Here is a 20,855-nt window from a genome sequence, read left to right on the forward strand (position 1 = left end):
TACAGATGTACAAGTAGTGTGTCGAACACGTTTTTTGCATCACTTCAGTCCATTACATACCATTTACGTCCGACTATAACAACAGCTGTGAGGAACTGGTACGTTCGTAAGCTGTAATCAATCCTCGAATTTGAAGCTTGACGGGTCGCTTTCACCTGTCTCGCTTCACGGTACAGTACGTGATGGTACAGATGTACAACAAGTGTGTCGAACACGTTTTTTGCATCACTTCAGTCCATTACATACCATTTACGTCCGACTGTAACAACAGCTGTGAGGAACTGGCACGTTCGTAAGCTGTAATCGATCCTCGACTTTGAAGCTGGACGGGTCGCTTTCACCTGTCTCGCTTCACGGTACAGTACGTGATGGTACAGATGTACAACAAGTGTGTCGAACACGTGTTTTGCATCACTTCAGTCCATTACATACCATTTACGTCCGACTATAACAACAGCTGTGAGGAACTGGTACGTTCGTAAGCTCTAATCTGTCCTCGAGTTTGAAGCTCCACGGACACGCACCAGGGTGTGTAGACGGTGTGTGTGAAAGCATGCGTCGCAGAGACACCTTCTGCAACGGGCAGCAGAATCGCTAAGTAGAGCAGTTCCTACAGTGCTCATACGTCAGAGTCTATTGTCTCCGCTATGTGCGTACCGTGATGCGGAAGATCCGAAAGTGATCTGATCTCCAAATTTATTTTCCATCAAATCGGTACATACCCCAACCTGAGAAACTTGCCAAAACCTTATCTACAAAGTCTCTACAACCTCAAAATGCCGGTAATAGGAATTGTCGAACACCCTCTATCTCTCCGTATATTAATGACAGCCGTTCGACGCTGTAGCACCCTATCCACAGGCAAAAAAGGGGGTAACATCGTCTATAACATCTGATTAACACTGAAGAGTTTAAGTAAAAGGGTCCAAAGCGATATACTCAACGATGGTTACTAAACGGAAACTAACACTGAATGTATAGAATGGAAAGGCAGTAAGGTCGCTTATGTTCGCAACATACATAAAAGACTAATTAAATTTGATCAGTAGCACCCTCAGATCCATATTGTTTTTACTGTTTAACAAAATTTCCATTTCTAATTCGGAACACAAACTCTCTCAAAATGAGTATACATCTGTGACTAAGGTAGTCGGGGTGAGGTGTACATTTAGCATGGAAGGTCAAGGCCCCTATAATGTCACTCCTGAAACACAACAACCACCAAATCAGTAAATTAACAATTCATTCAAAGACAATATTTATAAAACAGCAAAGAGACAATCAACACCTGGCCATCTTTAAGACAATACCAAAATATCACAGATATCTTGCTTCCCAAGCAAGCCAACAAATTACTATTACGAAAACTGACTTAAAAAATGAGCCACAAAGATTTCAATACTTACAAGAACAATAAGTTAACAATCAGAAATTGACTTAAAGAAATGTGGCACAGATAATTAATTTAAAGGAGGATTAATTTTCAATATGTAATTGATTTATGAAATGCACTCCAGTTCGTTAAAATCCCAAATAACATAAGCAGCACCAAATTTACAATTTAATACAATTCATTCCCAAGCAAATAAAAAACTTATATATTTTTTTAAATATACATGAAACACGTTAAATGTGTACGAAACGGACAGTGACGCCAGACTGCCCTGGGCAAAAGATGAATTAACTTAAAATGCTGGAAGCAGCAGACCAGCCGTCCAAAACAACACCTAAATGCCGGGACCCAACTGGGGGTCACTTCCCATTAGACGGCACGTCTGTGCACCTAAGCGGATCGTGGCTTCGCTCCCGCACACCCCAACTCGCAGAAAACTGGAACACAAACAGACCTCAGAAGACACGGCAAACGCCAAACAAACATCAGTGAATATAAGTTAAGAGATCAATAAACAACAAATAAATGAAGAACGAATGACTCTTTTACTAATACTGAATGAGTGTTTTCAAATAAATGTACGTATATAAAGTAACTACGTACAAATGACTAGCTTTACAGAATACGAGTCTTTACTAATAACTAGGTAAGTGCTTTCAAGAGAACTGACCCAAATTTTACAGCAATTTACAAGGTACGTCGATTTGATGGCAATCAAAACACACTGAAAATTTCATACAGACAATACATGAACTTCTGGACACTGTCCCAAAAAATATAGCACTCACACCTCCGAACTAATCAGCTTCCGAATAGTAATCCAACCAGCGGTCTCCATGCAGTTAGACACTTTGCCGGCTGCTCTTACTTCAACAACACGTACCTCAGGGCAACAAAGCAAGAAGTACACTCGCTGCAACGCAAATCGTCAACGAAACGAAGGCACCAAAATCACTTACACCTTCGATGGAGAGCGTTGTTCGAGATGGTCACAAGGGATGGGTCTCTCCGAGAAAACAGGCACCAAAGCAATGCGACCAACAGCGCCCGGAGTTGACATCAGGCAGGTCCACCAGAAACTCGCGACCGTCTTACAAGGTCGACCCGCCGTGCCGCTGCTGGCCGAGCACGCGTGTTTTCCTCTTTCGTCCACGCAAACATGTCCTTGCACCTCGTAGCGAGTCCAACACCAACTGCCACGAGCGCGAAAACACCGACGAGATCACAACAGGGGCAAAGATCCTATTACAGCCAGATAATCGATAGTGTCGCGCCAAAGGGCTGGTGTGCCTGAAAAGGCACACCACGGCTCAACATGTATGATAATTTGCACACAAGGAATAGAAACTGGCACACCATTAGGAGTAAAACTCAGTTACGTCGTCGCCGTGATCTTTTCTTATTTCTTGTTCATATGTTCGAATGTGTGTGAAATCTTATGGGACTTAACTGCTAGGGTCATCAGTCCCTAAGCTTACACACTACTTAACCTAAATTATCCTAAGGACGAACACACACACCCATGCCCGAGGGAGGACTCCAGCGTCCGCCGGGATCAGCCGCACAGTCTATGACTGCAGCACCTTATTTCTTGGAACACTATAAAAAATTCTTTCGTCCATCTGTTAACAATTCGTATGGCTATACGTCATCTGATGAAACGTATGCGGACGCAACTATGTAATGTGGAATTTACCGCTTCACCCGTAACAGGCGACCCACCACTATAAAAAGAGGCTGGGAGTATTGTGTTGTCGGTAGAAAAGCTTTAACGGCCCAGTGTGTCGGTCAAAAGAGCTCAGTAATTTCTGCTGTGTCTAGGAATGCTGCATACTCGGTTCGCTAGACAAATAATCAAACAACTCGTGTTAATAAGTTTTATTATAGCAAGACAAGTACAAATACTTAACTTTGATCAAAGAATTCTTGTAGTTCTTTATACACGATCATCCACAAGTGCAATTAAACAGACGTGTTGCAAATAAAGGGCGACATACAAACTAATCAGTCTTCTTCAGAATAGACAGACACAAGTAACACTTCTGGTCCTAGCGACCGCTACTAACTAAAGTCTGTCAACTGAACTGTAGTGACTGCTGATCTGTAAATGTGCTACGTAGGGATTCCTAATGATAGAGGCTACGATGCGTCGGCTAACGAAGTGGCTAACTTTGAAGCTGCTATCGAAGTGGGCTGCGACCAGTCCGGCGCGGTGCTTATGTCGTCTTCACCTAGGGGCCGCTACTGTCGCGTTGTCGTCTTGGAGGGAGGTGGGTCAGCGTGCGATTGGCTAACCTCTTCTCACAGCCTTCTCTTCATTGTCGTTCCCGACTTACGTGCTGGCTCTAACTTTACGCCAGAAGTGGTAACTGATGCATTGCCACTCGGGTGTTAGCTGGCATGGACCAAGGGAACATTTGATGGAAGTAAAACAGCTGTATTTAAGTAGTGTAAGCATTAGGTTAAGGATTCTATTATAATAAGGTTCTGGAAACTTCACTCTAAGAGTAAGCTCGTGCAGTATTGGATAAGAGAGAAACTCATCTGGGATATATAATGATTAGATGGGTGTTACCATGAGCACTGTACCGAATTCTGTTGGTTGGACAATTCAAGACGAATCTTTCGAAAGAGGGGAGGCCTGCTGCACCCCAAAATAGTTTGGCTGGTAGACTGTAAATTTTTAAACTTTAATTCCACCTGCAACAGGCAATAGGGTCCACCTTGGGCGATGTTGTAATCAAGTAACCCAGTGGGCAACATTGTGGACATTACAACAAAACCTATTAGCCAGACGAGGTTGCTACACCAACCTCTGCCAAAGAGCGTACAAACACGAACGGCACAAGACAATGCGACAAAGAGTGAGATAATAAAATGGTTCAAATGGCTCGGAGCACTATGGGACTTAACTTCTGAGGTCATCAGTCCCCTAGAACTTAGAACTACTTAAACCTAACTAACCTAAGGACACCACACACATACATGCCCGAGGCAGGATTCGAACCTGGGACTGTAGTGGTCACGCGGTTCCAGACTGTAGCGCCTATAACCGCTCGGCCACTCTGGCCGGCGTGAGATAATACTTTGTAACTCAGAGTACTCGTGTGCTACTGAGAAACTCAAATGTTGGAAATGAAACCGGGTGCAGCAACCGTGTTTCGTGCAGAGGAAGCTAGGATAAGCTGATATGACAAATAATATGCCGAACACACTCGTCCCCCTTCTAGTAGGACTACGCCAGAAGCGTAACTATAAAGGTATAAATAATTGAGCATAAGGGGCTTAAAGCAGTCAGCTGTGGTGCCATTCTTCTGTGTCTTGAACCAGAGAGAATGACGAGTTTTTAATTTTCAGAGAAACCACGGCTATCGCTGGGTGATGAAGATAGGCTGGCTACCTGTCCGCTAATTATCGAGTTCTGGCATGAGGCACACCATACTTTTGGTTAGCGATTGTGCGACTTTGGGAAGTTCCATCGATGTAGGCAGCTGGTTTCCGGCCAGCTTCCGCCCTCTGAAGGACCTCAGCTGATGGACTGCGAGCCGTGTACCATCTGGCTGGGGGAGTGGGGGGAGGGGTAGACGCTCCTGACAGACTCCTTGTTCGCAAGACGTCATTGGCCACTGGTCTGGTCTACCCTATGGAGTGACCATGGCATTGCTGCTCGACATCAGGGCGCCTAATGTCAGCTTTCACACCCAAGCACATAATTGGGGGAGGGGGGCGGGGGGGACAATGAGTACACACAGGTTTAACTAGCTGGCACAACACCAGATGACCTGGGCGGGTTGCACTCATATTCGCCTGCTGGCAACCCTGAAGGCGCCACAGCAGCGGCCACTCGCGACTCAGGACAACAGACATCACCAGTGTGATCGGGGTGCCTGCGCATTCTGCAGTCAGCTGTTTTCACGCACAGACTACGGCTCTGAGGTGGGCTGGAGTGCTGTATAAGGCTGCTTGAATAAACACCTGTCAGTACTACCCCTGTTCAGTTGCACATCCTAGTATGAATGTGCCATCTCCCATAGCATTTCTCTCGCCCATCCTGACGCATAGCAGCCCAGAGTAGGTCGGGTCGCTGCAGCACTTTAGATTATCAGTGTTCTGTGTCAGTCTCAGATCTGTAGCAACACAGATAACTGGGCACTTACTGTATTCCAGTTCCCATGAAGGGGTGGGGTGGGCACTAGTGAAACCACTCTTTAGCCAAAGGTTTCAAAAGTTTAAAAGTTGTATTAATTAATATATATAAATCAGATAGTAACAAATTCTGTTTTTGAAAATGTACATTGCGTGGAAAATTTTATTTTTTAAAAAGAGTTATAGATGGTTGCAGATAATTATTAAAATTTAAGTAGTGTTGTTGTTGGCGTGACAGTATAATAGTGATGCTGGTGGTGCATGTTTTCATGCATGATTGATGGTTGGCACAATGGGGCCCTGTGAAACTGCAGGAAGCAACAACAGCTTTTTTGGTGGGAGGAAACGACAGAATGGTGAGAAGTGGAGTGTTGTTAACTATGGCTGGAAAGAAGAGCGTATCTCGAGATGGATATTATTGCTGGCTGATGAGATTTGGTGGATGGAGGGGTACGTGGGTTGGTGATTAATAGGTAGGTGATTGACCACTTTCTATTAACTGTGCCCGCTTAGGACATGTGCAATACAAAGTAGTATCGAGAGTATGAAACACTTTATCTATAGGTTGGATTTGGAAATAAAATGGACAGTTTTGGTTAAAAGTTACATCAAGCATGTGTACCTGTAAGTAAAGAGTTCGAGTTCGAGCTACAGAAGTTAAATTAATTAATAACAGTTGAATCTATCTAAAATAATTTTAATTTTTGTGTATTAATATCTCTAGCTGAAATAATCCATATTGCTAGTGCTAGTATATAAAGATGTTTTAAGCAAGTTAACAACTTCATGCTGTTTTGGGTAGAGAGATTCTTTTTTATTATTCATTGATTTGTTGAAGCTGCAGTACGTATATAGATTAATAGATAACTAGGAACTTTAAATGTTAGCCAGCAAACCTATAATAGTGTCATTTATTGAGTTCAAGTATCCATTTCATTCGGTAAACAGAGAAACAATAGATGAAATCAGTAGAGAACTCGGCTTTAAGGTAAAATTCAAAAATAAATCATGAAAGTCTCATAAATACGATATCTAAAGTTAAATTTCTGGAATATGTGTCTTAGCCACTTGAAATAAAAACTGGTGTCAGGTAAGGGGACATTTTATCGGCTTTACTCCTTATATGCGTTTTAGGAAAAAAATTGTAAGGATCTGGAATTTGGTACTAATAATTAAAAAATGTAACTAGTAATTTTGGGAAGGAAAACAGCTAGAACTAAAGTAAACTTCCTGGCTTTTGCCGATGATTTTCTAATATTTTCGGAAAATCTGACGGATGCAATTATTCGAATAAATATTCTTCAGAAAACAGCGAATAGAATTGGTCTCAAAATTTCGGCTGAAAAAATTTTATGACCAATATAAAAACTGTACCAAAATACACAGAAACACGGATACATCAAAGTAGAGTGCTTAGTAAATTTAAGTATCTTGGAGACTCTATACAGGAAAATGGACTAGAAAAATTGGTAATAAACGTAAAAGTTAATAAAATGGAAAGCACATGTGGTTTGAGAAAAAATATTTACGACATGAAAGGTGTACCTAGAGAAATAAAACTAAAACAGTATATCACAGTAGTACGACCACAATTTTTATATGCGTGCGAATGCTTACCTATGAACTATAACCTGGACAAAATAGAGGTACTTCAAAAATAATGGACTCAATACAGCCTACAGGCGGATGGTAAATGATATATAATGAGTAGAACTATGACCATATGGATAAAATATTGGAAGTAATGGCAAAGCCAAGAACAAGCTAACGAAATAAATATGCCTGTATTTCTGGAGAAAGAAGTCAACAATAGCATGGATTACAGAGATAAGAATAGAATTGGAAAGTAACAACATTAAATAATCTGAAATAACAGAAAGTAGCCTTTTTGAGAGTAAGATAGTAAATTTGGAGGACTTTCAATGCAGAACAAGATAAGAAATTTGGAACATCATAGGTAGAGGAAAGAAAAAGACAACACGGGGAAAATATGAAGGAAACAAGAAACAAAGAAAAGAAATTGAGGTTGAAACCTGACCGTAATTGATCAATATGAAGATGAAAACAAAAGAACTACTTTGATAAATATGCATATGACAGGCAGAGAGAGAGAGAGAGAGAGAGAGAGAGAGAGAGAGAGAGAGAGAGGGAACGAGAGAGCGAGGGAGGGAGGGAGTAAGCGTAGATAATGGCAGGTGTTAATCTGATTGCGACGTGGGCGGCATGAGACGCTACAGGCTACGAGGGATGGCCCAGGCTGAGTAAACACGCTGCAATTACGGCCGACCTGCTAACAGGGACGGAGGCTGCTGGGTGACACCCTAATGGGGTCCAGTCCTAATTAAATGGGACAGGCGCGATGTAGGTGCGTGGGATTACGCGTTTATCCGCCCCAACTACTTAGCACATCCTGTGAACCAGGGAATAAGAGTACTGTTCCCTTACATACGGCACAATACTAAAGTATCATAAGAATTAACTAGGCTGAAAGCCCCGTTGTGTGAGGCCCAGCTGGAGCAATATCTGTAGGTGACAGGGAGACTGGTCTGACGGCCGTGGCCTGCCTCAGCCTAGGCTGCTCCTTCCTCCGTGGCAGTGGCGTCTGTTGACACGGCTGAAATCTTTCAACACAGTACACACAGAATAACTGGGTGCTAGGACATCGATTACGGTAGCACTGTTCTTGTAAAATCAACTATACTGTGAAATTGGTTCTTTCTCACAGCAGCACTTAGCGCACGCCAGTCCATACATATTAAAAAAGGGATGGATGTCTGTATGTTCTACATCTCCTCCTAAAAGCACTGGGTCAATTTTAGCCAAACTTGGTACATATGTTACTGTCTGAAAATAATCACTAGCGAGGGGGGGGGGGGGGGGGGTTACGAACCACCTACCAAAGGGGTATGGTTGGGAGTGAAAAAGCAGTGTATCCCAAGACGTGCAATTACCTATAATCTAACCATATAGTATCTGAAAATGAGAACACAGAGACTTCCAACGAAATCGACACATAATTTCAAACCTTAATGAAACTTTTTCTCGCTGAAAACACTACAAAATGATGGAATGAAAAATTTTCGTTGTTCATGGAAGAAAACTGCCGCATCATGTATGTGATTTTAATTTATTATGTCTTTACTACTAACTCTATTCGCAACATGATTCGTATATAGTTGAGATACGACGTCATAAACATTAAGCTCTGAGAAAATAAACTGCAGATCGAAATTAGCTAGAGGTACACATGAAATATGTATATAAATACGTGTGAAAACTGTTAAATATGTGTGAAATGGATTTTACGTGTAAATAAGTGGGGAAAGCCACGGGTAAAAGGTTCATCCTAGACCCCTGGAACGATTTCAACCAAATTTGGTACATGTATTAGTTACACTCCTGAAAGACATACTGTGAGTGTAAGAGCCACCAGCCTTGTATTCTCTTGAGCATGATAACGTGGAGAGAGGAGAGGGATAGAAGAGATGGACAGAAAGAAGGGAGAAGCAGGAGGTGGGCACAGATAGGCTGATAGGGCGAGATGGACAGGGAAAGTGAGGGGCAAATGGACAGAGAGAGGGGGGTAGTAGGAGGTGAATAGTAGATGGTTGGAATAAATGCTTACCTGGACAACGCCATGTACTCAGTCTCATCATAGATCTAAGTCACTTTTACTGTCAAACCACACTAGCCTACCGATCGCTTTGTTGTCAGCCTTCCCACGATCTTCCTCGTCCAGTCAAAGTGGCGCGGCAGATATGAACGAACATACATTTATAATGCGAACGAATTAGCTTAAATTTTGCACTGAACGTCTCATTTGCACTATTAGCGACACAAAGGCACACCAACCGCTAAATAACTGCCTTTTGCCATTCAAATAAATATTATCTCCCGAACGATTCTGAGACTAGCGAACGAGTGTCGGCATTCCAACAGCCTATTTTCGCGGTAACTGCCACCAAGCGTGTGCCAAAGATACAAATGTTATGCTAACGGCGGACAGCCGACACACAGAACGATATGCAGCTTATTCCGTGTAATCAGCAACGCGAAATAACTCGTTACTAAATTTTTCATCGATAAATGGCGCTACAAATGAGTCACTCACTAGCGATTGACGATTTTCGCTGGGTTCTCATCACAACTGAGGGAGAAATATAAAGGCAGAACCTTAATTACCGACGCAGAACATTAATTACTGACGACGAGAACCTTAAGGGAGGCCAGCATCGATACTCTGGTTATTAGCAAGTCGAGATATTAACGTCATTGTAGTGATTGTTTCACATTTCAGTAGCTGCTACACCTTAGATGGTTTCTGATGCCAGTAGTGACATATATGAAGCACGTCAAGGATTTCCTCTCCTTCTATCGATCCTTCCTATGAACTCTGATCCTCACCTCCCCCTCCCTACCTCTGTCCTTTCCCTGGGCTCCCTCTCCCCCCATTCCACCTGTTCTTCCCCACCTATCCTCTCTTTGACTCCCTTCTCTCCCCCGAGTCCTTTTGCTTTCCCCTCCACTGCCTTCCGCACTCCTCGCGTCCGTTCTGCCCTCCCTTTTTCTATGCACTCTTCCTCCATCGGCTCCCCCTTTTTTCTTTTCCCCTCCTCCTCCCTTTTTCCCCATCATCTGGCCGTGTCCTCCCATCTGCCGCCGTGTCGCCTTTTAGTGCTGTTTTCAGTGAATGTTCAGTGTGGTGCGTCCCCAGTCTGTGTTGCAAACAGCCACAATACTATCGCTCGTTGTGTTTTTTATCTCATGCGAACAGACTCCAGATTGTCGCCATGTTTTTTTAATTGTGCCTGTCTAGTACTGTTTGTCTTCATCCGCATCGTCAACGTCGTGTTTTTATATTTTAAACTCCGCAACTTTCCGCCATTTTAGAGTTTTACCGCCTTTTCTTTGTACTGTTTGTTATCTTACCACTGTTTGTTTATCTCATCTCTTGGCTGTTTGAACAGCGTATTAAGCTGCTGTCAGCCCGCCCCCCTCCCCCTTCTTGCGGGTGGGGTGAAACGAAAATCAATGAAGGAAAAAAAATTCAAGGCTTTCATTGAAGTACATACACTACTGGCCATTAAAATTGCTAAACCAAGAAGAAATGCAGACGATAAACGGGTATTCATTGGACACATATATTATACTAGAACTGACATGTGATTACATTTTCACGCAATTTGGGTGCATAGATCCTGAGGATTCAGTACCCATAACAACCACCTCTGGCCGTAATAACGGCCTTCATACGCCTGGGCATTGAGTCAAACAGAGCTTGGATGGCGTGTACAGGTACAGCTGCCCATGCAGCTTCAACACGATACCACAGTTCATCAAGAGTAGTGACTGGCGTATTGTGACGAGCCACTTGCTCGGCCACCATTGACCAGACGTTTTCAGTTGGTGAGAGATCTGGAGAATGTGCTGGCCAGGGCAGCCGTTGAACATTTTCTGTATTCAGAAAGGCCCGTACGGGACCTGAAACATGCGGTCGAGCATTATCCTGCTGAAATGTAGGGTTTCGCAGGGATCGAATGAAGGGTAGAGCCACAGGTCGTAACACATCTGAAATGTAACGTCTATTGTTCAAAGTGCCGTCAAAGCGAACAAGAGGTGACCGAGACGTGTAACCAAGAGCACCCCATACCATCACGCCGGGTAATACGCCAGTATGGCGATGACGAATACCCGCTTCCAATGCACGTTCATCGCGATGTTACCAAACACTGATGCGGCCATCATGATGCTGTAAACAGAACCTGGATTCATTCGAAAAAATGACATTTTTCCATTCGTGCACCCAGGTTCGTCGTTGAGTACACCATCGCAGGCGCTCCTGTCTGTGATGCAGCGTCAACGGTAACCGCAGCCATGGTCTCCGAGCTGATAGTCCATGCAGCTGCCAACGTCGTCGAACTGTTCCTGCAGATGATTGTTGTCTTGCAAACGTCCCCATCTGTTGACTCAGGTATCGAGACGTGTCTGCACGATCCGTTACAGCCATGCGGATCAGATGCCTGTCATCTCGACTGCTAGTGATACGAGGCCGTTGGGATCCAGCACGGCGTTCCGTATTACCCTCCTGAACCCACCGATTCCATATTCTGCTAACAGTCATTGGATCTCGACCAACGCGTGCAGCAATGTCGCGATACGATAAACCGCAATCGCGATAGGCTATAATCCGACCTTTATCAAAGTCGGAAACGTGATGGTACGCATTTCTCCTCCTTACACGAAGCATCACAACAACGCTTCACCAGGTAACGCCGGTAAACTGTTGTTTGTGTACGAGAAATCGGTTGGAAACTTTCCTCATGTCTGCAGGTTCTAGGTGTCGCTACCGGCGCCAACCTTGTGTGAATGCTCTGAAAAGCTAATCATTTGCATATCTCAGCATCCGCTTCATGTCGGTTAAATTTCGTGTCTGTAGCACGTCCTCTTCGTGGTGTAGCAATTTTAATGGCCAGTAGTGTATAATGAAAAAATGCCAATAAAATGTGATCCGTGAAATGAGAAACATACCGGCGGCAAACTTGTGTGAATGCTCTGAAATGCTAATCATTTGCATATCTCAGCATCCGCTTCATGTCGGTTAAATTTCGTGTCTGTAGCACGTCCTCTTCGTGGTGTAGCAATTTTAATGGCCAGTAGAGTATAATGAAAAAATGCCAATAAAATATGATCCGTGAAATTAGAAACATTGTCACGTAGGCAGCTTGCTAAAATCTGCTATCTACACTCTTGGGAAAAATTAGTACATCTGGAAAGAAGACGTCGATTTAATCCGATGAGGGCATATGTCACCTGGGGAATAGTAGCTGCGGTGATAATGGTTCCAGCGTCGACGCCGGCCGCGGTGGCCGTGCGGTTCTAGGCGCTCCAGTCCGGAGCCGCGCTGCAAATACGGTTGCAGGTTCGAATCCTGCCTCGGACATGGGTGTGTGATGTCCTTAGGTTAGTTAGGTTTAAGTAGTTCTAAGTTCTAGGTGACTGATGACCACAGCAGTTTAGTCCCATAGTGCTCAGATCCGTTTGAGCCAACCAGCGTCGTCTGTCAACAGATAGCATAGTGGTATAGGTACCAGAGCGCCATCTGTGTCTACCCATTAATATGGAATGGTCACAGCCATAAGGCTCAGTGCGGTGCAAACGTGTGAAGCAAGATGGCAACACTGCTGCGGAGACACCCTCGAGCTTCCTATAGCCAACGGAGTGAGTTTGAAAGGGGTCGAATTGTGGCCTTCCGAGTGGAGGGATGGTCCTTTCGGAGAATTGTCACCAAAGTTGGGAGCGCTGCGTCAGTTGTGCAACGACGCTAGTATCAGCAGTCACGTCAACACTCCCACAGCTGTAGACGAGGTTCTGGACGACCACGCAGCACAGACGTCTTCCAAGATCGTCGTACCGGAAGAGCAGGATCGCTGCAATGGTTATGAGCAGTGGGACTATGGGAAAAGACACCTCTAGCCCGTCTCATGCATCGACGTGAACGACTCTACTGGTGCCGTCAGAAGATAACTTGGAAGATGGAATGGCGCGCTGTGGTCTTCAGCGATGAAAGCACATTCCGCCTGGAGGCAAGTAACGATCGTTTACGAGTGCGACATAGACCTAGTGAGCACTGTCTCGTATAGTGAATTCGTCCTAAACACACTGGCCCCATCCCAGACCTTATGCACACGGTTGCCATAGGCTACGTCTCCCGTTCACCACAAGTGTTGCTACAGGGGCCGACAACCAGAGCTTGGTACGTACTGCATGTTGTTAGAGCTGTTCTTTTGCCGTTCTTGCAACAAGAAGGTATGGCGTTGTCCAAACAGGTTTAATGCTCGCCCATACACTACCCATGGAACTCAACATGCTCTGCAACATGTGCAGGAACTTCCTCGGCCAGCACGGTCTCCAAACGTGTCTCGAATCGAGCAGATGTGGGATATGATGGTACGAGAAGTGACTCGAAAGATTCGTCGACCAACAATTCTTACAGAACTACGTGAACAGGTACAGCGGGTGTGGCATAACGTATCCCAGGACAGTGTTTGTCATCTGTACGATCGACTAGATGCCAAAGTCAGCGCCTGCATTGTGCCTATCGAGGCTACACCATGCACTAACATAAGTGTTTCAGCGCGGGTCGATACCTGGTACCTCAGAAGCGCTTGTGCTATTGACCTGTAAAAACAATCATTTCGTGTACTCCTTTGCACTGTGGAACAATAAATCTTGAACTGGAAACCTCTAAAAACATGAACTAACTTTTTTTGTTTAAGGACGATACCGATATCCCGGGTAAACCATTTTCAGTCGTCATAGAAAAATCTCTAACATAACAGTGAGGCATCAGCCATGTAAATACAGCTAACGCGAACGTAAGAAACGAAAATGATCATGTCTTTCAAACACTTTTTATTTTAATCAGCACAATAAATACTTCTTCGCACTTGTCTACTTTCAACCAGATTTATGGTACTCTACCACCTGGAAGGTATCAGATAGGTTATATAATGGTAAGACACTTCTAGGGGTAGATGTGGACTCTGACCACAATCTATTAGTTATGAACTGTAGATTAAAACTGAAGAAACTTCAAAAAGGTGGGAATTTAAGGAAATGGGGCCTGGATAAACTGAAAGAACCAGAGGTTGTACAGAGCTTCAGGATGAGCATAAGGGAACAATTGACAGGAATGGCGGAAAGAACTACAGTAGAAGAAGAATGGGTAGCTCTGAGGGATGAAGTAGTGAAGGCAGCAGGGGATCAAGTAGGTAAAAAGACGAGGGCTAGTAGAAATCCATGGGTAACAGAAGAAATATTGAATTTAATTGATGAAAGGAGAAAATACAAAAACGCAGTAAGTGAAGCAGGCAAAAAGGAATACAAACGTCTCAAAAATGAGATTGACAGGAAGTGCAAAATGGCTAAGCAGGGATGGCTAGAGGACAGATGTAAGGATGTAGAGACGCATATCACTAGGGGTAAGATAGATACTGCCTACAGGAAAATTAAAGAGACCTTTGGAGAAAAGAGAACCACTTGTATGAATATCAAGAGCTCAGAAGGAAACCCAGTTCTAAGCAAAGAAGGGAAAGCAGAAAGGTGGAAGGAGTATATAGAGGGTCTATACAAGGGCGATGTACTTGAGGACAATATTATGGAAATGGAAGAGGATGTAGATGAAGATGAAATGGGAGATACGATACTGCGTGAAGAGTCTGACAGAGCACTGAAAGACCTGAATCGAAACAGGGCCCCAGGAGTAGACAACATTCTATTAGAACTACTGACGGCCTTGGGAGAGCCAGTCCTGACAAAACTCTACCATCTGGTGAGCAAGACGTGTGAGACGAGCGAAATACCCTCAGACTTCAAGAAGAATATAATAATTGCAATCCCAAAGAAAGCAGGTGTTGAAGATGTTCAAATTACCGAACTATCAGTTTAATAAGTCACAGCTCCAAATACTAACATGAATTCTTTACAGACGAATGGAAAAACTGGTAGAAGCCGATCTCAGGGAAGATCAGTTTGGATTCCGTAGAAATATTGGAACACGTGAGGCAATACTGACCTTAGGAATTATCTTAGAAGAAAGATTAAGGAAAGGCAAACCCACTTTTCTAGCATTTATAGCTTTAGAGAAAGTTTTTGACAATGTTGACTGGAATACTCTCTTTCAAATTCTAAAGGTGGTAGGGGTAAAATACAGGGAGAGAAAGACTATTTATAATTTGTACAGAAACCAGATGGCAGTTATAAGAGTCGAGGGGCATGAAAGGGAAGCAGTGGTTGGGAAGGGAGTGGATCAGAGTTGTAGCCTGTCCCCGATGTTATTCAATCTGTATGTTGAGCAAGCAATGAAGGAAACAAAAGAAAAGTTCGGAGTAGGTATTAAAACCCATGGAAAGAAATAAAAACTTTGAGGTTGAACGGAATGGACAATGTCTTGAAAGGAGGATATAAGATGAACATCAAACAAAGCAAAACGAGGATAATGGAATGTAGTCGAATTAAGTCGGGTGATGCGTAGGGTATTAGATTAGGAAATGAGACACTTAAAGTAGTAAAGGAGTTTTGCTATTTGGGGAGCAAAATAACTGATGATGGTCGAAGTAGAGAGGATATAAAATGAAGACTGGCAATGGCAAGGAAAGCGTTTCTGAAGAAGAGAAATTTGTTAACATCGAGTATAGATTTAAGTGTCAGGAAGTCGTTTCTGAAAGTATTTGTATGGAGTGTATCCATGTATGGAAGTGAAACATGGACGATAAAGAGTTTGTACAAAAAGAGAATAGAAGCTTTCGAAATGTGGTGCTACAAAAGAATGCTGAAGATTAGGTGGGTGGATCACATAACTAATGAGGAGGTATTGAATAGAATTGGGGAGAAGAGAAATTTGTGTCACAACTTGACAAGAAGAAGGGACCGGTTTGGTAGGACATGTTCTGAGGCATCAAGGGATCTCAAATGTAGCATTCGAGGGCAGCGTGGAGGGTAAAAATTGTAGAGGGAGACCAAGAGATGAATACACTTAGCAGATTCAGAAGGATGTAGGATGCAGTAAGTACTGGGAGATGTAGAAGCTTGCACAGGATAGGGTAGCATGAAGAGCTGCATCAAACCAGTCTCAGGACTGACGACCGCAACAATAACAACCATTTGAATAAAAAGGAATACAAAGCTTGCACTTATGCTCACTACTACCCGCTGATGCAAGCATCCAATGTATTTATCGTCTTTCTCACTTCCCTAGTTGGACTTTTGAGTTTCTCTGCAATTTTCTACCAATTATATTTCTCTCATTTCGCTATTTGTGCTGCAGATCTCTTGGATTCCAGCGGCACCTATGATATCTGTAACCTACAATCAGCAACACTCTTTAGATCACTTCCTCGCCCACGCAAATCTTGTCAGCGACAGTAGCGGACAAGACAGCCGAGGAAAGCTTTCCCCATTGCCAGCGCCGAAGCGAAGTTCCTACGAAGATTCGCCAGAAGACCGATACCCAACGGATCAAGGACGAACACTAGCGAATGCGAACCGAACAAGACCGAATGCAGTTCGTTCGCACTCATCTACTGTTTAAACCAGAGGGTCATTCTCTTTCGATGATGATCGTTGGTGTCTGTTTCGTCACAGTGTAAACCAGTCTTTAGATTTTATGCGAATTTATTATCTATCAGTCGCTGCCGCTGCAGGTATTATCTACCGTTGTAGTTTTGTTGCTTATTTAGAAGTGCGGTTTGCCGTCTGTCAGGCACACAAGAGATTCTTTTTAATTAAATCTTTTCTTATGATTTTGGTAGATAATTAAATTATATAACGGCTCAGTTAGCCAGTTAGCTGCTGGACTACAAAGCCTCTTATCTTCGTCCTCCATCCTTTTCTGTTCACCAGTCCGGTGCTAATGTAATAGCGTTACTGAAAAACTTTTCCCTTCAGTGAAAAAGACAGCGGTATTATTAAAGTAGAAAGCTATGTCATTTCAAAGTATTCGGTTACAAACACAAAACGCTGTTCTAATAATAACGAAGTTACAAATTTAAACATTTTACGAGGTGCATTCAAGTTCTAAGGCCTCCGATTTTTTTTCTCCGGACTGGAAAGAGATAGAAACATGCGCATTATTTTAAAATGAGGCCGCGTTCATTGTCATTACGTCCCAGAGATGGCAGCACCATACGGTAGATGGAATTTTACCGCCAGCGGCGAGAATGAGAACTGTTTTAAATACTTAAAATCGCGACGTTTTCCTTACTTGAACAGCGTGCAATCATTCGTTTTCAGAATTTGCGTGGTGTGAAACCTATTGAAATTCATCGACAGTTGAAGGAGACATGTGGTGATGGTGTTATGGATGTGTCGAAAGTGCTTTCGTGGGTGCAACAGTTTAATGAAGGCAGAACATCGTGTGACAACAAACCGAAACAACCTCGGGCTCGCACAAGCCGGTCTGACGACATGATCGAGAAAGTGGAGAGAATTGTTTTGGGGGATCGCCGAATGACTGTTGAACAGATCGCCTCCAGAGTTGGCATTTCTGTGGGTTCTGTGCACACAATCCTGCATGACGACCTGAAAATGCAAAAAGTGTCATCCAGGTGGGTGCCACGAATGCTGACGGACGACCACACGGCTGCCCGTGTGGCATGTTGCCAAGCAATGTTGATGCGCAACAGCATGAATGGGACTTTCTTTTCGTCGGTTGTGACAATGGATGAGTCGTGGATGCCATTTTTCAATCCAGAAACAAAGCGCCAGTCAGCTCAATGGATGCACACAGATTCACCGCCACCAAAAAAATTTCGGGTAACTGCCAGTGCTGAAAAAATGATGGTGTCCATGTTCTGGGACAGCGAGGGTGTAATCCTTACCCATTGCGTTCCAAAGGGCACTGCGGTAACAGGTGCATCCTACGAAAATGTTTTGAAGAACAAATTCCTTCCTGCACTGCAACAAAAACGTCCGGGAAGGGCTGCGCGTGTGCTGTTACACCAAGACAACGCACCCGCACATGGAGCTAACGTTACGCAACAGTTTCTTCGTGATAACATCTTTGAAGTGATTCGTCATGCTCCCTACTCACCTGACCTGGCTTTTTCCAACAATGATAGACACTCTCCGTGGCCGCACATTCACCAGCCGTGCTGCTATTGCCTCAGTGATTTTCCAGTGGTCAAAACAGACTCCTAAAGAAGCCTTCGCCGCTGCCATGGAATCATTGCGTCAGCGTTGTGAAAAATGTGTGCGTTTGCAGGACGATTGCGTCGAGAAGTAACGCCAGTTTCATCGATTTCGGCAGAGTAGTTAATAAGAAAAAAAAATCGGAGGCCTTAGAACTTGAATGCACCTCGTAACTTGTCGCTAATTGAAGTTCACTTTTAGAGTGTCTGTAGCAAGTAATCAACTGCGGGTTCAGAACGAGTTGCATTCCATTTTCTGTGCAGATGACGGTGGCACAAAATCGGTTATTTCGCAGCATCTTATTTTAAGTACTCATGGGCACAGGTATGGCAACGTAGGTTTGAAACATAAGCATCAGAGAGCAGGACAGTTGTACACAGTCATGGGTCCTGACATGGTGAGCAGGGCTTTGCTCGTAGAGCTGTTTTATCAGAACAACAGCAATGTGAAACGCCCTGCTTAACCCTCAGGACAGGACAAATAGAATAATTTGTGGAAAGGGGCCAAAGTAAGGGCTGTCAGTTACATTCGAACATACACCTTTATTATTTGATCAAACATTACAAGAGCCCAAAAAATTTTTTTTAATTTTTGAGGATATTTCAGAGGGACTGATTTCATTATGGGCATTTCTTACTGGTTTTCAAGATTAAGTTAATTTTTGTTTTGTTTTTGTTTTTGGATTACAGTAGGCCTACAACTGATTAAGCACACCATTTGCTTAACAACACATTACACAGAAAATTTCCGTAAGACAAACATTACGGATTTCATATCCATTAACAAACACAAATAATTTATAAAAGAATATTATAATATTTTAGGGTATTTTTGGGGGTTGTATCTCAACTGTGTCTTGTTCAATCCTTTTATTCTTGCTACAACTGGAAAGAACATGCTTTAAGCTTTCAAAGCTATATTGTTTAACTTCTGGACGTTGCGTATTGATGGACAAGAATACCTAACGAAAGTACAGAAAATGGATTACCGAGAAACACCAAAAATTAATAGAGTTTGAAGTTGTAAATCAAAAATATGTAATTGTAGTGTCCCTTAATTTTTTAGTATAAGATTCGCTTGTGGTTTAGGGAGTGTAACTATACTAATAAGAAGTGTTTTACATTATTTTACAGTATAGAATATAAATACAATAAAAGCTCAGAAAATGCTCTTAAGATTATGAAATGTAGAGCATAATGGAACGCTATGTTGCTTTAGAACGTTTCAGTCATACAGTGCACGGTGGTGCACATCTGCACTGTCACTCCGTTTCCATCGGCATTATAAAGCACCACCAGGTTTTTAAGGGTCTATCCTCACAGCAGTGACACATTGCTGAATCGCCACTTTCAAGTGTTGCTTTCATTATTGGCAGTTTTCACAGTGTCTCTCTTCTGTGCAGTATGTTCTTTGGTGTTGACATTGTACAATCTTAGTGTTGAGTACTGAGTGTCTGAATAGTCAATAATCATTGTTGTAGCTGAAAGTAAGCGCTAAAAAATATGTTTTGATATGCTAATTTGTATAGATGCTAATTGTATATATGCTAATTGTATATTATATACAAACAAGTCTGAATCTGCTATGCTTCCAACCAGGATATTCGTGAGCTTTCAAAATTGCTTGTTATAGGTTAATAAACTACCGTGTACAATGAACCAAGAGACACTTGCATCCTGCTACTTTGGTGGATCAGATGGAGCTGATTGTCGTAAGTCATCACCTTTATAATATGGTACATGGATATGAATATGTAAAATGAATGTGGTTATGGTACATGAATATGAATGTGTACAATGAACCAAGAGACCCTTTCATCCTGCTACTTTGGTGGATCAGATGGAGACGATTGTCATAAGTCATCACCATTCTAGTATGTTAGAAGTCAACTACAATCAGTTAAGGAAACGTCACCAGTGGAAAAGGAGATTCTACAACGTAGGTCTGGGCTTCCTTTTACTGAAAATGGCCAAATTTGTTCATACCATAATGCCTTATTGATGACAAAATTTCAGTTCCTGCAGAAGACTTGCTACAACCCCTTTGGTAAAGAAAAACATGTAATCAAGAACCCTGATGGGTTGAAGTTACTGACTAACGGTCAAAAAATTTGTACCAAATGTCACATGAAGTCGTCCAAAAAGAATCATACCACCAGGATAAGCAAGAATTACCATCCCCTGAAGACATGGATGTTGTTGATGCTTGTATTACTGCCAATACTTCGTTACCGTCACTTGGAGAGTCATCATTAGAGCTTCAAAAGATAACCAAAAGGGTTTAAATGGGACATATAAAGCACATAGTTCTGAAAGCACAAGGCAGCATTACTAAAGTACTTGCCACAGCTGCTGTTGGGAGTCAAGCAGATATTGCGCAAATACAAATGGAAGAGTGCAAAAAATGTAAAGAAATGGACATCCTAATTCAAGAACTTAAGGTTAAGCTTCAGACTTCAAGCAATTGCAGTTAAGTTCAAATTTTGGCCTTGGCCCTCAACAACTGGACTATCGACGAAAAAAATAAAGAATTTGCTGTTTCAACTAAAATGGTGAAGAAGGATACGAAACTAAAGATGGAAGATGTAATTTTGGCAACACCTGCAAACCGAAAAGGGAGAAAGCTCAGT

Source organism: Schistocerca serialis, chromosome 7 (assembly GCF_023864345.2).
Source record: "Schistocerca serialis cubense isolate TAMUIC-IGC-003099 chromosome 7, iqSchSeri2.2, whole genome shotgun sequence".
Lineage (NCBI taxonomy): Eukaryota > Metazoa > Arthropoda > Insecta > Orthoptera > Acrididae > Schistocerca > Schistocerca serialis.